This window comes from Tachyglossus aculeatus, unplaced genomic scaffold, assembly GCF_015852505.1.
Source record: "Tachyglossus aculeatus isolate mTacAcu1 unplaced genomic scaffold, mTacAcu1.pri scaffold_158_arrow_ctg1, whole genome shotgun sequence".
In the NCBI taxonomy this organism is placed as follows: domain Eukaryota; kingdom Metazoa; phylum Chordata; class Mammalia; order Monotremata; family Tachyglossidae; genus Tachyglossus; species Tachyglossus aculeatus.
Window position 1 is genome coordinate 126,441 of NW_024044881.1, and position 19,678 is coordinate 146,118.

The window sequence follows — 19,678 nt, forward strand, 5'->3', positions numbered from 1 at the left end:
AATTTGCTGGTATCCATGGCAGTGCTTAATACAGTGCCTGGCACATAGTAAGCACTTAACAAATGCCACGGTTGTTATTATTCTCTTCTATAAAAAAAATCTCCCCAATGCTTAATTCAGTGCCTCTAAATTTAATAAATGCTTGTGATGATTGGGACGATTCTTTAGCACCCGTGCTCTTCAGGAATTAAGTCGAATCTGGTGGACTCAGATAAGGAGACATCTGATTCAACCAGTTTAGACTATACTGGGAAATTATTAAGGCTTAATATGAACATATTCATCTTGAAAGTAGGCTGATATAAGATTTTCTTTCTAATAGCATATAAGCAAGGGGGGCCAAAAGGTGTCCAAAGCTTTTTGGAGAAATTCAAGTAGCCTATGAAGGTGTTGCATGCTGTAATAGGCTTAATTTTGTACCACTGAGTGGGAGCAGATCACAGGATTATTTAGCCAAATGCGTTTGTGTATTTATTTCTGTTGGAAAAGTATAGAAATATATTTTTCCAGTTTAACGTTGACATGATGAGCATTTGCAAACTATAATATTTAATTATACAGCAACAAAAATATCATTTCAGAAAGAAATGGATGACGATTGCATTTAAAAGTGGTTATCTGTTTTGTTTCCTTACAGGTATTATATTAATTAGGCAAAAAAGCCAGGTTGACAAATGCCAGTGGTCTTTCGAACTTGGTGTTCTCTCCCACACAGTGGCTGCAAATGGTACCTGGAGGAATAGATTCTGGACTATGAGCTCAGTGTAGGAAGGGAATGTGTCAACCAACTCTATTATATTTTCTTCTCCCAAGTTCCTAGTACAATACTCTGCACATAGTTAACACCTGGTAAATATATTTGATTGATTGATTGGAACATAACAATGATTCCTTCTTTGTTATTTACCCAAATGGATTGTCATTCCAACATCTAATATCTCTCCTAATAATTTCTCCAGACCAAGCCCATGAATCTGTAGAAATCCTTGTTGAGGCCTCAATCGCCTGTAAATTTTTCCCTTGACGTCACTGATTTTCTATTGTCTAGGAATTAGCACCTGCAACTTCATTGAATATCCTTCATTTTCAATGTTTCAGTATTTTTAATAGTATTTGTTAAGCACTATGTGTCAGGCACTGAAATATGCACTAGGGTAGAAACAAGGTAATCAGTTTGGACTCCGTTCATATCCCACCTGGGGCTGACAGTCTTAATCCCCATTTTACAGATGAGGTAATTGAGGCATAGGGAAGATAAGTGACTTGCCCAAGAACACACAGAAGACAAGTATATGATCAATAACAATGTCATATTCAACTCTGCCCTCAACCTTAACAATTTTTATCAATTTCAAACATGCTCCCTTATTAGCATTCATCTTTATATACTGAACTGTTCTTGTTGTGAGATTATGTTCCTATAATAAGAATGCTCTAAACTCTGGGGCAGACACAAGACAATCAAGCTAACCTGCCCCACACGGGACTCACACCCTAAGAGGTAGGCAGGACAGACCCTAGATGCTGCTGTTTAGGAACAGAAATCACCCATAAATATTGGAGTAAGAGGCAGAAAATCCCTTTGGGGCTTGGGAGCCAAAAGGACCTCAGTTCTAATCCCAACTCTGCCACTTGTCTGTTGTGTGACCGTGGGCAAGTCACTTAACCTCTCTGTGCCTCAGTTACCTCATCTGTAAAATGGGGAATAAAACTGTGAACTCTACGAGGGACAGGGACTGCATCCAACCTGTTAACCTTGTGTCCACCCAGCATTTAGAACATTGCTTAGCACATGGTAAGTGTTAAACAAATTCCATTGTCATTATCATCATCATCATCATCATCATTATATAGAACATGCATAGCGAACTAATAAGAAGCATAGCGGTTGGAGGAAATCATCTTGCGTGGAGGCTAATCTAGAAGACAATGAATTTTACAAGAAAAGGCTTATGCAACACACCTCTGTTGCCTTCATTCCATAAGACTGTCCCCATCATTTTGTCACATAATATGTTGTCTGCCTGAGGTCCCACTGAATGGATTTCACAGTGAAGTCATTCAAGGCCAAGGTTTTTCTTCTTGGAGTTTCTGGGGTGAAGGATACCATGAGGACAGGGCAGTGGGGAATGCTCTGGACCTCCTGTTCCCCCCATTCTTGGATCTTCCTATCGGAGGTTTGGAATATGCTGGGTTCTTCCGAACAGCCCTGGACAGAAGGCTGAGGAGATGGGGGCTCTGACCTGAGGGTCCTTGCTGGTGCTCTCCTTTCAAGGACCTGATGAAGTGATGAGGCTGCCCCAGCTCCCTGCTGTTTTGAGCCAGGGGAGATCTGCAGGGTGAGAGCTGGTCCTAAGGTCATTTTAACCCTGCTTGGGCCACCATGGAGTGACCAGGGGTAGCACCTGGAGGTGCTGGTGGTGGCGGGACTCGGACCACACCAGCAGGAGCTCCAGAAGAGACCGATGGAGAGAAGGCCTGCGGTGAGGACCAGAGGGAGGGAAGAGGCCAAACAGAGAGTCTGGGCTTGAAGTCCTGGACCAGAGTCCTCTTCCCATGTCTCCTCCCTGATGACTTCCCCTTCGTTCTCCAGCTGGTGACGTCTGCCTGTTGTCCTGCTCCAAGCCACATCATTATAGGACACAGATGAATCATTCTGCTCAAAGCATTGTTCACCTCTTTACTTCTCAGGCTGTAGATAAGGGTGTTCAACATGGGGACCACGATGGTGTAGAAAAAAAAAGCCACCTGGTCCTTACCCAAGGAGTAAGATTTACTTGGCTTTAGGTATGTAAAGATTTAGAGTCCCATAGAAGATGGTGACTCCCGTGAGGTGGGAAGCACTGGAGGAGAAAGCTTTTTCTCTTCTCACAGTGGAGATGATCTTCAAAATGGCAGAGATAATAGCCATGTAAGAGACTGTAATCATTATCAGAGACTTTGCAAGGGTGGAGCCAGCTAAGATAAAGATCATCATTTCCGTGTTGTGTGTGTCAGCGCAGGACAAAACCAAGACTGGGGAGGTATCACAGAAAAAATGTTGAATTACATTTGAGTTGCAAAATAGCAACCTAGCTATGAACAGAAGAACTATCAGGGAGTTTGTAAAAGCAACTCCATGTGACCCAACCATAAGACACATGCATACTCTTGTGGACATAACAGAGGAATAAAGCAGTGGGTTAGAGATAACTACATAACAATCGTATGCCATTGCAGAGTGGAGAAAGCATTCTGTTCCTGCTAAAGAAATGAAAAAAATACTTTTGGGCAAAGCAGCCAATGAATGAGATTTTCTTTCTGGATGTTAATACATTCTCCAAGGTTTTAGGAGTAATGGCTGTGGAGTAACTCATATCAACAAAAGACAAACCACACAGGAAAAAATACATGTGTCTGTGAAGCTGGGAGTCTTTCTGGATTATCAGGATCAGCCCTATGTTCCCCAACACAGAAATCATATAGATAGAAAGAAATACCATGAAAAGGACCAGCTGGGCTCTTGGAGAATCTGTCAGGCCCTGGGAATGAAGTCGGCCGTTCCAGTATCGTTTCCTGCAGTCAATGGCTTCAGCATCTCTACTCTACTGCGAAATGAATATTGAAATTCAGGAGGACAGTATTCCTACAGTTTGGGGGATATTAGGAGAATTAATAAAGAAACATACTTAGGGAAGGATACTGCTACTTGATCACATTTGGTTCGATATCTGTGCTTGAATATAGAGGGAAGTCAGAGAAGCCCAAGTTTTCCCTTTTAGGCAACAGTGATGGGAGAATTTTATGTTCACTTTGAATGGAGAAAGCTTTCGATCCTGCAGAGTCACTGAACAACTACATAGAATTAAAACGATGTTGCAATAAGTTAATTTTCTCTCACCTATTCCCACAGTTCTGATAATATAGGGAGTTCAGCACCTACAAAGTGATTTTTTTTTTTTGTGTGTGTGTGTGTATGCTTGGGTGTAAGCGGGACAGAAGATGGCCATGGGAGTAAGCATAGCCTTGTGGACTGAGCACGGTCATGGGAGTCAGAAGGACCTGAGTTTTAATCCTGGCTCCATCACTCGCCTGCTGTGTGACCTTGGGTAAGTCTCTTAACTTCTCTGTACCTCAGTTACCTTAGCTGTAAAATGGGGATTAAGACTGTGAGCCCCATGTGGAACAGGAACTGTGTCCAACCTGATTAGCTTGCATCTACCCCAGCTTAGAACAGTGCTTGACATATAGTATTAAACAAATGTTATTATTATTAGCCACCCTGTGTACGCCTACTCTTGCAAAAGGATTAGAATGCGATTCTTCCCCCTATTTCCACTTCTGACTTTTTCTGGTTTCTCATTTTTCTACAGGTTTCAACCTATGTTATAAAAATGATAATTATTTATTAAGCATTTGCTATGTTCCAAGTGCTGTTGTGGATGCAATAGAATTGGATGAGACCCAGTCCATGTCCCACATGAGGCTCACAGTCCAAGATGAAGGGAAGACAGGTATTTCATCCCCATTTTACAGATGGGAAAATTCATGCATAGAGAAGTTAATTAACTCTCCCAAGTTCACAAGGCAACAAGTGATGAAGCAGGGAATGGAACCTCTGTCTATTGACATTCAGTCCAATGCTGCTATCTCTAGATGGCTAGCCTCAGGTATATAGGAAACACCTCAAGCATGAGTTTAAGAGAGTGGAGAGTATGCCCCAAAGAATCCTGGGAAGACCATATATACAGCCCTGACACCATTTTATCACTGATTCCATGCTATTTTGAGGTCTGGTTACAGGAATTCCACACAAGTGCTGAATGCAATCTGTATCTTCGATTAATGCAGGCTGGTGTTACATCCCTATTCTCCCTTCTCAAGTCTCAACACAACTTCCATTATGAGAGCAGAGCTGGAGGGATCTATCTCCTGTAGATATGTACATATCTTTAAATTATATATAACGAATCATTTATTTATACTAATGTCTGTCTCCCATTCTGGACGGTAGGCTCATTGTGGGCAGGCTATGTGTCCACCAACGCAGTTGAATTGTACTCTCCCAAGCACTTAATATAGTGCTCTATACACAGCAAGATCTCAATAAATACCACTGATAATGATGATGATCATGTAATTTGTATTATTGTAAACTCTGAAGTTCACTCTGGAAATTTCAGTTGAGCCTTTAAAAAATGAATTCATTTATAAATCACACATATGGCTTTAACTTGCAAAAATCTCTTCAGTGAAGCTGATTTCTTTTTCCTTCTTCTTCAAATTTTCAATTTACTGAAGTCAAGTTTGTTCTTGTGTTTAAATGAATCAGAGAGGATATATTATGAAGAAACTTTGAGGGGTTTAACTTTAATTTATATTTTGATTGCCATTTCAAAAATGTTTACAAACCTCCAAGAGCCTAGTTATCATGGAAACTTTCCAGGACACCAATATACAATCATACAGCTTTTACCACAAAATTGTAACTAGGCAAAGACATAATCATTTACCCTTTATAGTGGTTACCAATTCTGATTAGGCAATATGACAGAGTTAAGGAAAGGGTCTACTTGAAATTCCAACTCTCCTTACTCAATGGGATCGTTCCAAAAGGAGAATGAGTATAAAAAATGACATATATTAAAGGAAATTTTGTTGTTCTTTAAAAAGAGAAGGATGCCTTAAGAAGGTGTTTTTAAGTCTACTCATTACGATATAATTAAGCGCTTAGTACAGTGCTCTGCACACAGTAAGCGCTCAATAAATACGATTGATGATGATTGATGATATAATATCGGATTGTTGCCTACTTGTGAGCATTGAATTATCATTGTGGGGTTAAAGAAAATGCATCCCTCCAAGAATCAGGTTATTCAGAGGAAGTTGATAACTTTCCCCTAGAAACCTCTCTCTACTAGTTTGCCATTGGAGATTTTCCTTCGCTACAAAATGGATTTAGTTCCCAAGAAATATCAGAGCCCTCTGATTTAAATCTTTTCTCATCTCATTTAATTTCAGTCATAAATTTTTCATGTGTTTTCCTATCCTCTATACCTGGGCAAAGAAAATATTCAGATCAAATCCAGAAAAGCACTAGCCATTTCCAAGAAAAGATCACACCAGCACTATTTATAGGGATTCTGGGCAGTGTCAGGTTCGGATCTGTTTAATACAGTGCTGACAGCCTCTCCCTCGCTTGAACCGCAGAGCATCTCTCCACCAGAAAGTTAATAACGAAACAATCCTTGCTTCTCTTTTGGGAGGAAGGAATTAAATTGGTCACACGGGTCATTTTCAAAGTAAGGTTATGAGAGAGTTTTTAAAGACAAAGGTTCAGAGCAAGGTGAACCCAAGTGCACTCTGTTTCTCCATAATGTGTGATTTCTCTAAGTGTTTTGAATAGGACACTATTGGGAAATTTGGTGATGGTCTTCAGATAAATTAATCAGTTTAGAGAAAATGTGATCTTTTGGATGAAACAGATAAACCCCAGGTGTGGCAACAGGCTTGAGACATAAACTATCATGTGAATGTTTTTTGTTGTAAAGTTATATAAGCTTGTAATCTCTGCATTACAGCAGAAATGAAGGTTTTTGTTTTTTCATGATATTTGTTAAGAATTTACTATCTGCCAGGCACTGTACTGAGTGCAGAGGTGGATATAAGCTACAAGCTAATTAGGTTGGACACGGTCCCTGCCCCATTTGGGACTCACAGTTTTCATCACCATTTTACTGATGAGGTAACTGAAGTAGAGAAGTAAAATGACTTGCCAAAGGTCACATAGCACTCAAGTGGCAGAGCCGGGATTAGGACCCACGTCATTTTAACTCCCTGGCCTATGCTCTAGCCACACGGCTGTGCTGCTTCTCATGGTTTGCATGACTGACCTTGATTCTTTTCTTTCAAAATAGGCCCTGTACATGGTCTTCATTGACCATGCAAAGGCTTTTTTGATTTTGTAAATCATGAAGACCTGGGAGTCATCCTTCTCAAGTTTGGCTTTCCCAAATTTGTTATTAGTCATATGGTCACACTCTGTTGGGACAGCAGTTGGAGTTCTGGATAAAAGCTGTTAAGGACACCCTTTGCTGTCACAAATAGTTTTAACTATTGCACCAATGCTTTTCACCATAATGTTCACCGTGTTGCTGACTGACACTTACTAAGTGTGGAATTTGGAAGCTACATACAGAATCTCCTAGGAGGTGGGCTCCTGAATTTGCAGGGCCTTTATGCAAAGACAGTGATTGCAAAGACTCTCATTGATGAAACTCTGAATGCTCTGGGCTGACAGCCTGAAAAGGACTCACAGCATACTTCAATCAAGGTCCAGTTTCCTAACTTCTGCTAGACATGCTATCCATTGATGGCGCGCAGCTTTTTTCTGCTCCCTGACCTTGGCTTTCACCAAATGCTGTTCGGAGTGGCCAAGTGAAAAGAGCATTAGAGCCTGAGAATCAGACAGCGTTCTAATCACAGTTCTGCCACTCGCCTGCTGTGTACTTGTCTGCAGTGTGACCTTGGGCAAGTCACTTCACTTCTCTGGGCCTCAGCTACCTCATCTGGAAAATGGGGAGTAAGATGTGAGCCCCAACTGGGACAGAGATGGTGTCCAACCCGACTTGCTTGTATCCACCTCAGCGCTTAGTACAGTACCTGGAACATAATAAGAGCTTAGCACATACTACCCCATCTAGAGGGGTCACATCTGGAGAGTTTCCAATACTCTACCAGTCTCAACTATGGGAGGGAGTGTCAGGTAGAGCTATATCCATTCCATTCCTAGCTTGGGCAATGGCTAGTGAGTGGAAGACAATCTGCTACAAGTCAAATCTCACTGTGCTGGGTAGCAGCGGCATAGGAGAGAGTTGAGAGCAGAGACTCAAGTTTACTGCATGGAAGGAGGCAATGGTAAACAACTTCTGGATTTTTACCAAGAAAACTCTATGGATCCACTACCAGAATGATTGTAGATGGAGGTGGGTCATTCTGGGAGAGAGGTGTCCATGGCGTTGCTAAGGGTCAGAGATGACTCGACAACATAAGACAAGACAATCACATACCGCAATTATTATTATTATTATTATTACCTTACATTGTAAACTCCTTGAGGGACAAGATCTTGGTTACGAACCAGATTGAACTGTACTCTTCCAAGCACTTAGTAGAGTACTCTACACACAGTAAGCACTTAATAAATATCATTGATTAACTTCTCTGTGTCTGCTCCCTCATTTGTAAAATGGGGATCCAATAACTATTCTCCCTCACCCTTAGACTGTGAGTTCCACAGGGGACAGGGGCAGGGTTTGACCTGAATACCTTGTATCTACCCCAGCACTTAGCACAGTGCTTAACAATAATAAGAATAATAATGGTGTTTGCTATTATTATTATCATTATTATTACCATCTATCTACCCCAGTGCTTAGTACAGTGCTTGGTCCAATGTAAGTGCTTAACAAATACACAGCTATCATTATTGATGGCAATGTTTCTAGATGCATAGGCTTGACCTGTTCAACATTTGGAGTGTTTCACTTGGATTTGCAACCTTCATTCATGCATCCTCAGCCAAACAGCACTTATATGCATAGCTGTAATTTGTTTATTCATATTCATGTCTGTCTCTTCCTCTAGAATGTAAGCTCGTTGTGAACAGGGAACATATCTACCAACTCTGTTATATCGTGGTCACCCAAGCTCTCATTATAGAGCTCTGCATACAGTAAGTGCTCAATAAATACTATTGATTGATTGACTGATTGACTGGAACATTATCTCTGGAAAGAAAGGGATGCCAGCAAAGATGTGATATCTGAGGTGCTATTGTCAACGCAATATTGTAGGACTGTAAACTCCTCTAGACTTTAAGCTCACTGTGGGCACGGAATGTGTCTGTTTATTGTTACATTGCACTCTCCCAAGCACTTAGTACAGGGCTCTGCACACACCAAGTGCTTAATAAATACAACTGAATGGTTCAATCAATAAGACTATGAAGAGGGGACACCACCTGGAGAGTATATACAGCAACTTCATCAATTCTGTTTGCACTGAGGCAAATTACCAGCAGAGACTGACAAGAACACATCCCACACTCCAATTTCCTACACTGTTGTGGAATCATAAGTGGCCAAATAGTCCATATTCAAAACAAACAATGTATAGAGACATAGCAAGCTCTGCAAAGCAGGAGAGATTTTCCAAGCAGAAGAATTTAATGATTACAGGAGGGTGGTTCAATTCAATATTTGTTTAGCATTCTGGGACAGGTGTCCCTGTAGAAAAGTTTTTCTCTTCATTGCTCTCAGAAGAGCATTTTTATTATCTTTCTTCTTCAAGCTGTAGAGCAAAGGATTCAAGATGGCAATGACTTCACTGTAAACCACAGAAGCTCCTAAATCATTCTGGCAGGTAAGTGATATTATCTGGTTGTGGGTACGTGAAAAAAGAGGGTCCCTTACAATACTGTCACCCCATGAGTGGGAGATGAAAGTGAAAAGACTTTATGTTGGGTATCAGTGGAAGAGATTGTTGGGAAGGCAGAGAGAGTAGAGCTATAAGAGATGGAGAAGATATTAGTTAAGCCCTATTTTTCCATTGTATTCATTCATTCACTCAGTCGTATTTATCAAGTGCTTACTGCATGCAGAGCACTGCACTAAATGGTTGGAAAGTACAATTCAGCAACAAACAGAGAAAATCACTGCCCAACAATGGGCCCATAGTCTAGAAGGGGGGAAAATGACATCAAAACAAGTAAACAGGCAACAATATCATCAATACAAATAAATAGAATTATAGATATGTATGCATTATCACTAAAATAAATAGAATAATAAATATGTACATATACAAGTACGTACAAGTGCTATGGGGCGGGGAGGGGGTAGAGGAGAAGGAGCAAGTCAGGGGGATGGGGAGGGGAGGAAAAGCAGAGGAAAAGGGGTGTTTAGTCTGGGAGGATCTTAGGCTCTATGTAGGCTCTTAAGTACGGTTGTGTCAAGAGTGTGATGATTTATAGCAAAAGTGATGAATAGCAAAGTAAGAGATCATTAGCCTACTGAGATTAAGGAGTTGGTGAATTCGATTCAGTGAGATGGGGTTCAGCCATTTGGGACACAATGCCTGGAAAATGCAGTGGGCTACAGATGGCTCACCTCTCAGGGTCACACCTGGAGAGTTTCCAGTACTCTACCAGTCTCGACTATGGGAGGGAGAGTCAAACAGAGGCATATTCCGGCTGTTTTAGTAGGAGCTTTGGGCAGAGCCTGGATCCCTTGTAGATGAAAAAGGGACTTGGTAGGCTCAGCTGTTGCATTTCAAACCTCTGTGAACAAAGAAGGATTTAGGGTACCCCAAGGTGTAGCCTCAGCTGTTGTATCTCAAACCACCGCCGGCAAGGATGGATTTAGGGTACCCCAAGGTTCGTAAACCGCGGGGGTGAAACCGTGTGCCCCTAGGCGACTCCCACCACACTATCTAGATGGTCTCCCCTGTTATTTAGTGTCACCTCCGCGCTGGCAGTCCGTTTCTCTCCAAGCCCCCTCGTTCTGCCAGGCAATGGGCAAGCCTCAAAACAGCCAGTCTCCAAAGCGTCTCTGTCCGCCAAAGAAGATACCGCAGCCCCGAGCCCAACGCCCTTTCGGGTGGCACCCGATCGTCCTGTGGACAAAGTAGAGGTCCCTGAAGACAGCCTCCTCCGTGACGGTTTTTGGGTCCTCCCTGAGCGGGAAGGTTAGAGCCACGCCAGGCAATTTGAGCCTTTCCTCACCATCTCTCCCGAATGGCATATCTCAAAGGGGAAACTCGGTCATCCTGCCCGAGTCCGACCCCGAAGAGAACCCGGTGCGGTGTCCGGTTCCCATCCGCTCCGTGTTCCTGGCTCGAGGGGATGTTTGGGGAGATCAAGGGATAGTGGGCATCCTCTTGGGCAAGCGCCTCTCGCCGTCTGCCCTCCGGTCTGTGGAGGATGCGATGTCACCGCGTGCATCTGGAGAGTTCCTCAAAGTCCTCGAAAAGGGGAAATATTACGGAGATCGAACCTGAGTGCGTGGCAAATGTTACATTCCCCTCACAACCCGGGTGCTGATTCATTCATTCATTCAATCATATTAATTGAGAGCTTACTGTGTGCAGAGCACTGTACTAAGCGCTGGGGAAGTACAAGTTGGTGTTTGGCACAGAGAAGCAGCATAGCTCAGTGGAAAGAGCCCGGGCTTTGGAGTCGGGTCATGGGTTAGAATCCCGGCTCTGCCACGTGTCTGCTGGGTGACATTGGACAAGTCACTTCACTTCTCTGAGCCTCAGTTCCCTCATCTGTAAACCGGGGATTAAGACTGTGAGCCTCCCTTGGGACAACCTGATCACTTTGTATCCCCCCAGCGCTTAGAACAGTGATTTGCACAAAGTGCTTAATAAATACTATTATTATTATTATTATTATTATTATTATTATTATTATTATTATTATTACATCCATTCCATTACTAGCTTGGGTAGTGGCTAGTGAGTGGAAGGCAATCTGCTACAAGTAAAAATTCACCTGTACTGGGAATGAGCGGCATGGGAGAGAGTTGATAGTGGAGACTCAGGTTTACTGAATGGAAGGAGGCAGAGGTAAACCACTTCCGTATTTTTACCAGGGAAACTCTATGGATATCATTATCAATCGTATTTATTGAGCGCTTACTGTGTGCAGAGCACTGTACTAAGCGCTTGGGAAGTACAAATTGGCAACATATAGAGACAGTCCCTACCCAACAGTGGGCTCACAGTCTAAAAGGGTATGCTACCAGAACGATTGCAGGTGAAGATAGGGTGTTCTGGGAGAGATGTGTCCATGGAGTCGTTATGGGTCGGACATGACTTGACAGCATAAGACAACAATGAATGGCTACACATGTCAGACCACATCGAGTCCAGGAGGAAACACTCGTTACAGACTAAGCCAAGAGTTAAGTATGTATAGCCAAAAAACCCAGTGTAGGCAATGATTTTCTATTTGAATAAGAAATTGATTAGGGTCTGGACAATGGTAGAGGAAACAAGGATATTGATGAATGCCAAGGTGCTGATTGTAAGTGCCTTGTAACCAGAGAACGGGTCACTCTTTATTCTATATTTTCCAAAGGCCTCATACAGTGCACCTCACCATGTGGGCCCTCAATAAGTGCTACCTCAGAAGCAGTGTGATTTAGTGGAAAGAGATAGGACTTGGGAGTCAGAGGTATTGGGTTCTAATCCCAGCTCTGTCACTTGTCAGCTGTGTGACTTTGGACAAGTCACTTAACCTCTCTGTGTCTCAGTTACCTCATCTGTAAAATGGGGATTAAGACTGTGAGCCTCAGTTGTAACAACCTGATTACTTTGTATCTATTAGAACACGGCTTGGCACATAGTAAGCACTTAAAAACTATTATTCTTATACCAGTCCTCCTCCTCCTTCTTCTCCTCCTTTTCCTCCTTCTCCTTCTCCTCCTCCTCCTCCTCCTCCTCACTATGCTTGTTCTCCTTTTCTCCTGAACCCATTCCCTCTGATTTTATGAAATCTCTTGCTCCGTCCCTCCTCCCCTCCTTAACTTCCATCTTCAACTGCTCACTCTCCACTGGTTCCTTCCCCTCTGCCTTCAAACATGCCCACGTCTCTCCCATCCTAAAAAGCCCTTTCTTGACCCCATCTCACCTTCTAGTTATCGCCCCCTCTCCCTCCTACCATTCCTTTCCAAAATCCTTGAACGAGTCGTCTACATGCGCTACCTCGAATTCCTCAATGCCAACTCTCTCCTCGACTCCCTCCAATCTGGCTTCTGTCCCCTACATTCCATGGAAACCGCCCTCTCAAAGGTCACCAATGACCTCCTGCTGGCCATATCCAACGGCTCCTAATCTATCCTAAACCTCCTCGACCTCTCAGCTGCCTTCGACACTTTGGACCATCCCCTTCTCCTCAACATGCTACCCAACCTTGGCTTCACAGACTCTGTCCTCTCCTGGTTCTCCTCTTATCTCTTCGGCTGTTCATTCTCAGTTTCTTTTTCGGGCTCCTCCTCCCCCTCCCATCCCCTTACTGTAAGGGTTCCTCAAGGGTCAGTTCTTGGTCCCCTTCTGTTCTCTATATACACTCACTCCCTTGGTGAACTCATTTGCTCCCACGGCTTCAACTATCATTTCTACACTGATGACACCCAAATCTACATCTCTGCCCCTGCTCTCTCTCCCTCCCTTCAGGCTCGTGTCACCTCCTGCCTTCAAGACATCTCCGTCCGGATGTCTGCCCGCCATCTAAAACTCAATATGTCCAAGACTGAACTCCTTATCTTCCCTCCCAAACCCTGCCCTCTCCCTGGCTTTCCCATCACTGTGGACGGCACTACCATCCTTTCCGTCTCACAAGCCTGCAACCTTGGTGTCATCTTCGACTGTGCTCTCTCGTTCACCCCTCACATCCAATCTGTCACCAAAACCTGCTGATCTCACCTACGCAACATCGCCAAAATCCGCCCTTTCCTCTCCGCTACACTGTTAGTTCAATCTCTCATCCTATCCCGACTGGTTTACTGCATTAGCCTCCTCTCTTATCTCCAATCTTCCTGTCTCTCCCCACTTAAATCTTTACTTCATGCTGCTGCCCGGATCATCACTGTGCAGAAATGCTCTGGGCATATTACTCTCCTCCTCAAAAATCTCCAGTGGCTACCAATCAACCTACGCATCAGGCAAAAACTCCTCACTCTCGGCTTCAAGGCTTTTCATCGCCTCGCCCCCTCCTACCTCACCTCCCTTCTTTCCTTCTACAGCCCAGCCCGCACACTCTCCTCCTCTGCCGCTCACTTCCTCACTGTGCCTCATTCTCGCCTGTCCCGCCGTCGACCCCTGGCCCACGTCCTCCACCTGGCCTGGAATGCCCTCTCTCTGCACATCCACCAAGCTAGCTCTCTTCCGCCTTTCAAACCCTACTGAGAGCTCACCTCCTCCTGGAGGCCTTCCCAGACTGAGCCCGCATAGAGAGAAGCAGCTTGGCTCAGTAGAAAGAGCATGGGCTTTGGAGTCAGAGGTCATGGGTTCGAATCCCGGCTCCACCACATGTCTGCTGTGTGACCTTGGACAAGTCACTTACCTTCTCTGAGCCTCAGTTCCCTCATCTGTAAAATGGGGATTAAGACTACGAGCCCCACGTGGGACAACCTGATTACCTTGTATCCTCCCCAGCACTTAGAACAGTTCTTTGCACATAGTAAGCGCTTAACAAATGCCATCATCATCATCATCATTCTGCATCTGCGCTGGAACGCCCCCCTTCCTCATATCTGATAGACAATGAATCTGCCCCCACTTCAAAGCTGCACTGAAAGCACATCTCTTCCAAGGGGCCTTCCCTGACTAAGCCCTTCTTTCCTCTTCTCCCACTCCCTTCTGCATTGCCCTTACTTGCTCCCTCCATGTGTCCCCCTCACCTGGCTTTACAGCCCCCCAGTACTTTTGTCCATATCGGTATTTATTTTGTTATTAACAATGTCTGTCTCCCCCTCTAGACTGTAAGCTCACTGTGATGAGGGTACGCATCTGTTATATTGTTATACTGTATTCTCCCAAATACTTAGTAAAATGCTCTGCACATAGTAAGCTCCCAGGAGGTAGGATGGATTGGCTGACTGACTAAACTCTGCTCAGCCACGGGCTTGGCCCTGTTGGTTGAAGTATGGGATAGAGCACTGCGGGATGTGCTGGAAGAGTAGGACACTGAGTTGATGGAGCTGACAAGAAGCCAACAATCAAACTTTCCAGCCTCTTAAGAAAACTGACAGTTTAATCAAAAAAGGTTTTAGGCAGCCCATTGGATCCTTATCAAAGACCAGGTTTCTAATTGTGGCCAAGAGTTTAAAAACCTCAGTTTGTGGGGAAGGGGGTCGATTGACAGTGGGGAATGCCGCCAGGATAAGGGTGGAGGCTAAGGCAGGTGAGTGGCATTGCACCACGTGAACCATCGCACACCTGTAGCCTCTACAGGTGTTATGGAATTCTCAGGTGGAGTCCAAAATGAAGTATGATTGAACTAAAAACTCACTACAACCAGAGGATTCCTTCTGGTCACTTTAGGAATAATTTTCAATGTGAAGCGTTCTCTGTAGAAACAGTCATGCACACAAGCGTTTGCTGTATGAAAGTCCCTCCAGTGTAGATAGACATGGTCTTTCATGAGACGGAATTGACAGCGGTAATAGTAGGAATAGACATTTTACTATGTGACAAGCACTGTTCTGAGTGCTAGGAAGGACTACACAGGTGGACATGACCTCATTCCCGTCGAAACACTGGTTCATAATTGGCAAGTCCACCAACTCTGTGATTTTGTTGAACTTGCTAGGTATGAACCAGTGTTTCAATGGGAAATAAGAGAATGAGTTCTAACCCTCCCCTGGAAAATGGGGATTAAGACCGGGAGCCGCATGTGGGACAGGAAATGTGTCCGACTCGACCTTGTTTCTATCCTACCGCTAAGCACAGAGTTTGTCATGCACTGGTCTCATGAGCTACCTTGGGCAACTCACTTCACTGCTCTGTGCCTCAGTCCCCTCATCTGTAAAATGGGGATTAAGACTGGGAGCTCCATGTGGGACAGGGACTGGGTCCAACCTGATCACCTTTTATCTACCCCTACTAACCCCCATTCCCAGGGCTCACTACTCTGCTGAGCCAACAGAAGCACAAACCCTGGTGAGCTGCTCGCGTTGGCAGCAACAGGAAGTTCTTGGTATCTGCTTTTAACGTTAGTGAGCCAGGGAGTGTCTGCAGGAAAGATCCATCAATCCTTTCTATTCAGCACTTAGCGTGTGCAGAGCACTGTCCAAAGAGCTGGGGACAAAGAAGTCTCTAGTGGAGTACACATTAATGACGATAAGTTACATATATAGACATAAATGCTGTGGGGTTGAGGGTTTAATAAAGGGTGGGCAAATGCGACACAGAAGGGAGTGGGAGAAGAGGAAATGAGGGTGGGGGAATGGGGGTCGGGGTTTGAATCTTGGGTCCAGGCCTTATTAGCAAGCACTCCATCCATGAGGCCCACAGGAGGATAGAAATAAACCCATCGGTATCATTTGCAGATATATTGCCTGCGGGTCGTTATACTGAGCACGGGTGACCTCCTGCTCTCAAGGAACTTACGATCCAGCAGGAGAGGCCAATCCTCGAGTAATGTACAAATGGGAGCAGAAGAGCCGGGAGCCCAGGAGCAGCTAAGTCAGATCTACACACCAGATCTGAGAACCAGCAGGGAAGAAGTGGCAGCTATGAAGGAAATGGGGGTGGTCAGAGGCCAGAGAAGACATGTTGTAATTTACTCTATTGTCCGTTTGGGCCCAATACCACGTAGACAGAGGCTGCCTGACCTCTCCACCTTCCCCGGAGTATGGCTTGCTTTTTTTAAAAATAGTATTTGTTGAGCATTTAATGTGTGCCAGGCACTGTCCTGCACCCTGGGTTACAAGCTGGTTCATCAAGTGCGACAGTGCTCCGCACACAGTAAGCACTCAATAAATATGAGTAAATATGACAATAAATAATGTACTCCATGTCCCACATGAGGCTCACAGTCTCTAATTCCCATTTCACAGATAAGGTAACTGCGGCACAGAGGATCGACTTACCCAAGGTCACATAGCGGACAAGTGAAATGGCAGTGTTAGAACCAAGGTCATCTGACTCCCAGAACCCGGCTTTCTACATGAGGTTAGAGGTTTAGGCCGCCTGTCCTGCAAAACCCCCAACCAGCGCTATTCAGAAAGCCCCCCCTTCACTCCCCGGCTCCCCACTGGCCCTTCCCCTCTCTGTTTGATCTCAACTTGATCTCAACTAGGGACCCACACAACTCTGTCATGAGTCTGTCATGGGTGGAGTGTCTCCCCCATTCAATTCAGTTTCTCAATGCGTGAGTCCCTCAAGGGGGAGTTGTCTCCCCTTCAGTTTCAGATGCTCAGTAACAAGTTCAAAAGTGAACTTCAAAAGTTCAAAAGTGAAACAAAGCCACCACTGTATAAGATGTATACACTGTGGACCACCCCCTTCTCGTCAACACGCTATCTGACCTTGGCTTCACAGACTCCGTCCTCTCCTGGTTCTCCTCTTATCTCTCCGGTCGTTCATTCTCAGTCTCTTTTGCAGGCTCCTCCTCCCCCTCACGTCCCCTTACTGTGGGGGTTCCCCAAGGTTCAGTGCTTGGTCCCCTTCTGTTCTCGATCTACACGCACTCTCTTGGTGACCTCATTCGCTCCCACGGCTTCAACTATCATCTCTACGCTGATGATACCCAGATCTACATCTCTGCCCCTGCTCTCTCCCCCTCCCTCCTGGCTCGCATCTCCTCCTGCCTTCAGGACATCTCCATCTGGATGTCTGCCCGTCACCTAAAGCTCAACATGTCCAAGACTGAACTCCTTGTCTTCCCTCCCAAACCCTGCCCTCTCCCTGACTTTCCCATCTCTGTTGACGGCACCACCATCCTTCCCGTCTCACAAGCCCGCAACCTTGGTGTCATCCTCGACTCCGCTCTCTCGTTCACCCCTCACATCCAAGCCGTCACCAAAACCTGCCGGTCTCAGCTCCGCAACGTTGCGAGGATCCTCCCTTTCCTCTCCATCCACACCGCTACCCTTCTCATTCAAGCTCTCATCCTATCCCGTCTGGACTACTGCATCAGCCTTCTCTCTGATCTCCCATACTCGTGTCTCTCCCCACTTCAATCCATACTTCATGCTGCTGCCTGGATTGTCTTTGTCCAGAAACGCTCTGGGCATATTACTCCCCTCCTCAAAAATCTCCAGTGGCTACCAATCAATCTGCGCATTAGGCAGAATCTCCTCACCCTGGGCTTCAAGGCTCTCCATCACCTCGCCCCCTCCTACCTCACCTCCCTTCTCTCCTTCTACAGCCCACCCCGCACCCTCCACTGCTCTGCCGCTAATCTCACCGTACCTCGTTCTCCCCTGTCCTGCCATCGACCCCCGGCCCACGTCATCCCCCGGGCCTGGAATGCCCTCCCTCTGCCCATCTGCCAAGCTAGCTCTCTTCCTCCCTTCAAGGCCCTACTGAGAGCTCACCTCCTCCAGGAGGCCTTCCCAGACTGAGCCCCTTCCTTCCTCTCCCCCTGGTCCCCCTCTCCATCCCCCCATCTTACCTCCATCCCTTCCCCACAACACCTGTATATATGTATATATGTGTGTACATATTTGTTACTCTATTTATTTATTTATTTTACTTGTACATATCTATTCTATTTATTTTATTTTGTTAGTATGTTTGGTTTTGTTCTCTGTCTCCCCCTTTTAGACTGTGAGCCCACTGTTGGGTAGGGACTGTCTCTATATGTTGCCAACTTGTACTTCCCAAGCGCTTAGTACAGTGCTCTGCACACAGTAAGCGCTCAATAAATACGATCGATGATGATGATGATGATGATGATGATACAGCACAACACTTTATCCCTTGCTTAGCCTAATTTAAAGGCGGGGTAGATGCATTTGCAAACTAAAACATACACAATTACGACCAAATATAGATACTAGCCCGACTTTCTTCCCCAGCTTTCGTGAAGCTAGTACTAGGTCAGAGGAGTTTCTAGGAGTCTGGCCATCTGCAGCATAACATCCTGGTTCAAGTCTTAGGTGCTTTGGTCTTGGCCACAGTAAGGTATCTCAATGCATGTCTTAGATGGTTTTTGCTTTGTTCCTGAGCCCCACGGGACCAGTTATTTCCCCCTTTTATGGGTCGTTTCGGGGTGGGGGGTTAAGAGTGGCTTGCAGCGGGAGTTCTCATTTCCTTCTCTGATCCCTCAACATGTCGAAGACTGAACTCCTTGTCTTCCCTCCCAAACTTTGTCCTCTCCCTGACTTTCCCATCTCTGTTGACGGCACTACCATACTTCCCGTCTCACAAGCCCGCAACCTTGGTTTCATCTTCGACTCCGCTCTTTCATTCACCCCTCACATCGAAGCCGTCACCAAAACCTGCCGGTCTCAGCTCCGCAACATTGCCAAGATCCGCCCTTTCCTCTCCATCCATACCGCTACCCTGCTCATTCAAGCTCTCATCCTATCCCGTCTGGACTGCTGCATCAGCCTTCTCTCTGATCTCCCATCCTCGTGTCTCTCTCCACTTCAATCCATACTTCATGCTGCTGCCCGGATTATCTTTGTCCAGAAACGCTCTGGACATATTACTCCCCTCCTCAAAAATCTCCAGTGGCTACCAATCAATCTGCGCATAAGGTAGAAACTCCTCACCCTGGGCTTCAAGGTTCTCCATCACCTCGCCCCCTCCTACCTCACCTCCCTTCTCTCCTTCTACAGCCCACCCCGCACCCTCCGCTGCTCCACCGCTAATCTCCTCACCGTACCTCGTTCTCGCCTGTCCCGCCATCGACCCCCGGCCCACGTCATCCCCCGGGCCTGGAATGCCCTCCCTCTGCCCATCCGCCAAGCTAGCTCTCTTCCTCCCTTCAAGGCCCTACTGAGAGCTCACCTCCTCCAGGAGGCCTTCCCAGACTGAGCCCCTTCCTTCCTCTCCCCCTCATCCCCTCTCCATCCCCCCCATCTTACCTCCTTCTCTTCCCCACAGCACCTGTATATATGTATATATGTGTGTACATATTTGTTACTCTATTTATTTATTTATTTTACTTGTACATATCTAT

The 19,678-nt window shown here is 45.4% G+C and overlaps 1 pseudogene; it reads right to left on the reverse strand.

The window, feature by feature from the left end:
* Nucleotides 1-242: 242 nt before the first annotated feature.
* LOC119923223 lies at nucleotides 243-7,009 on the reverse strand (annotated as a pseudogene).
* Nucleotides 7,010-19,678: the final 12,669 nt, after the last annotated feature.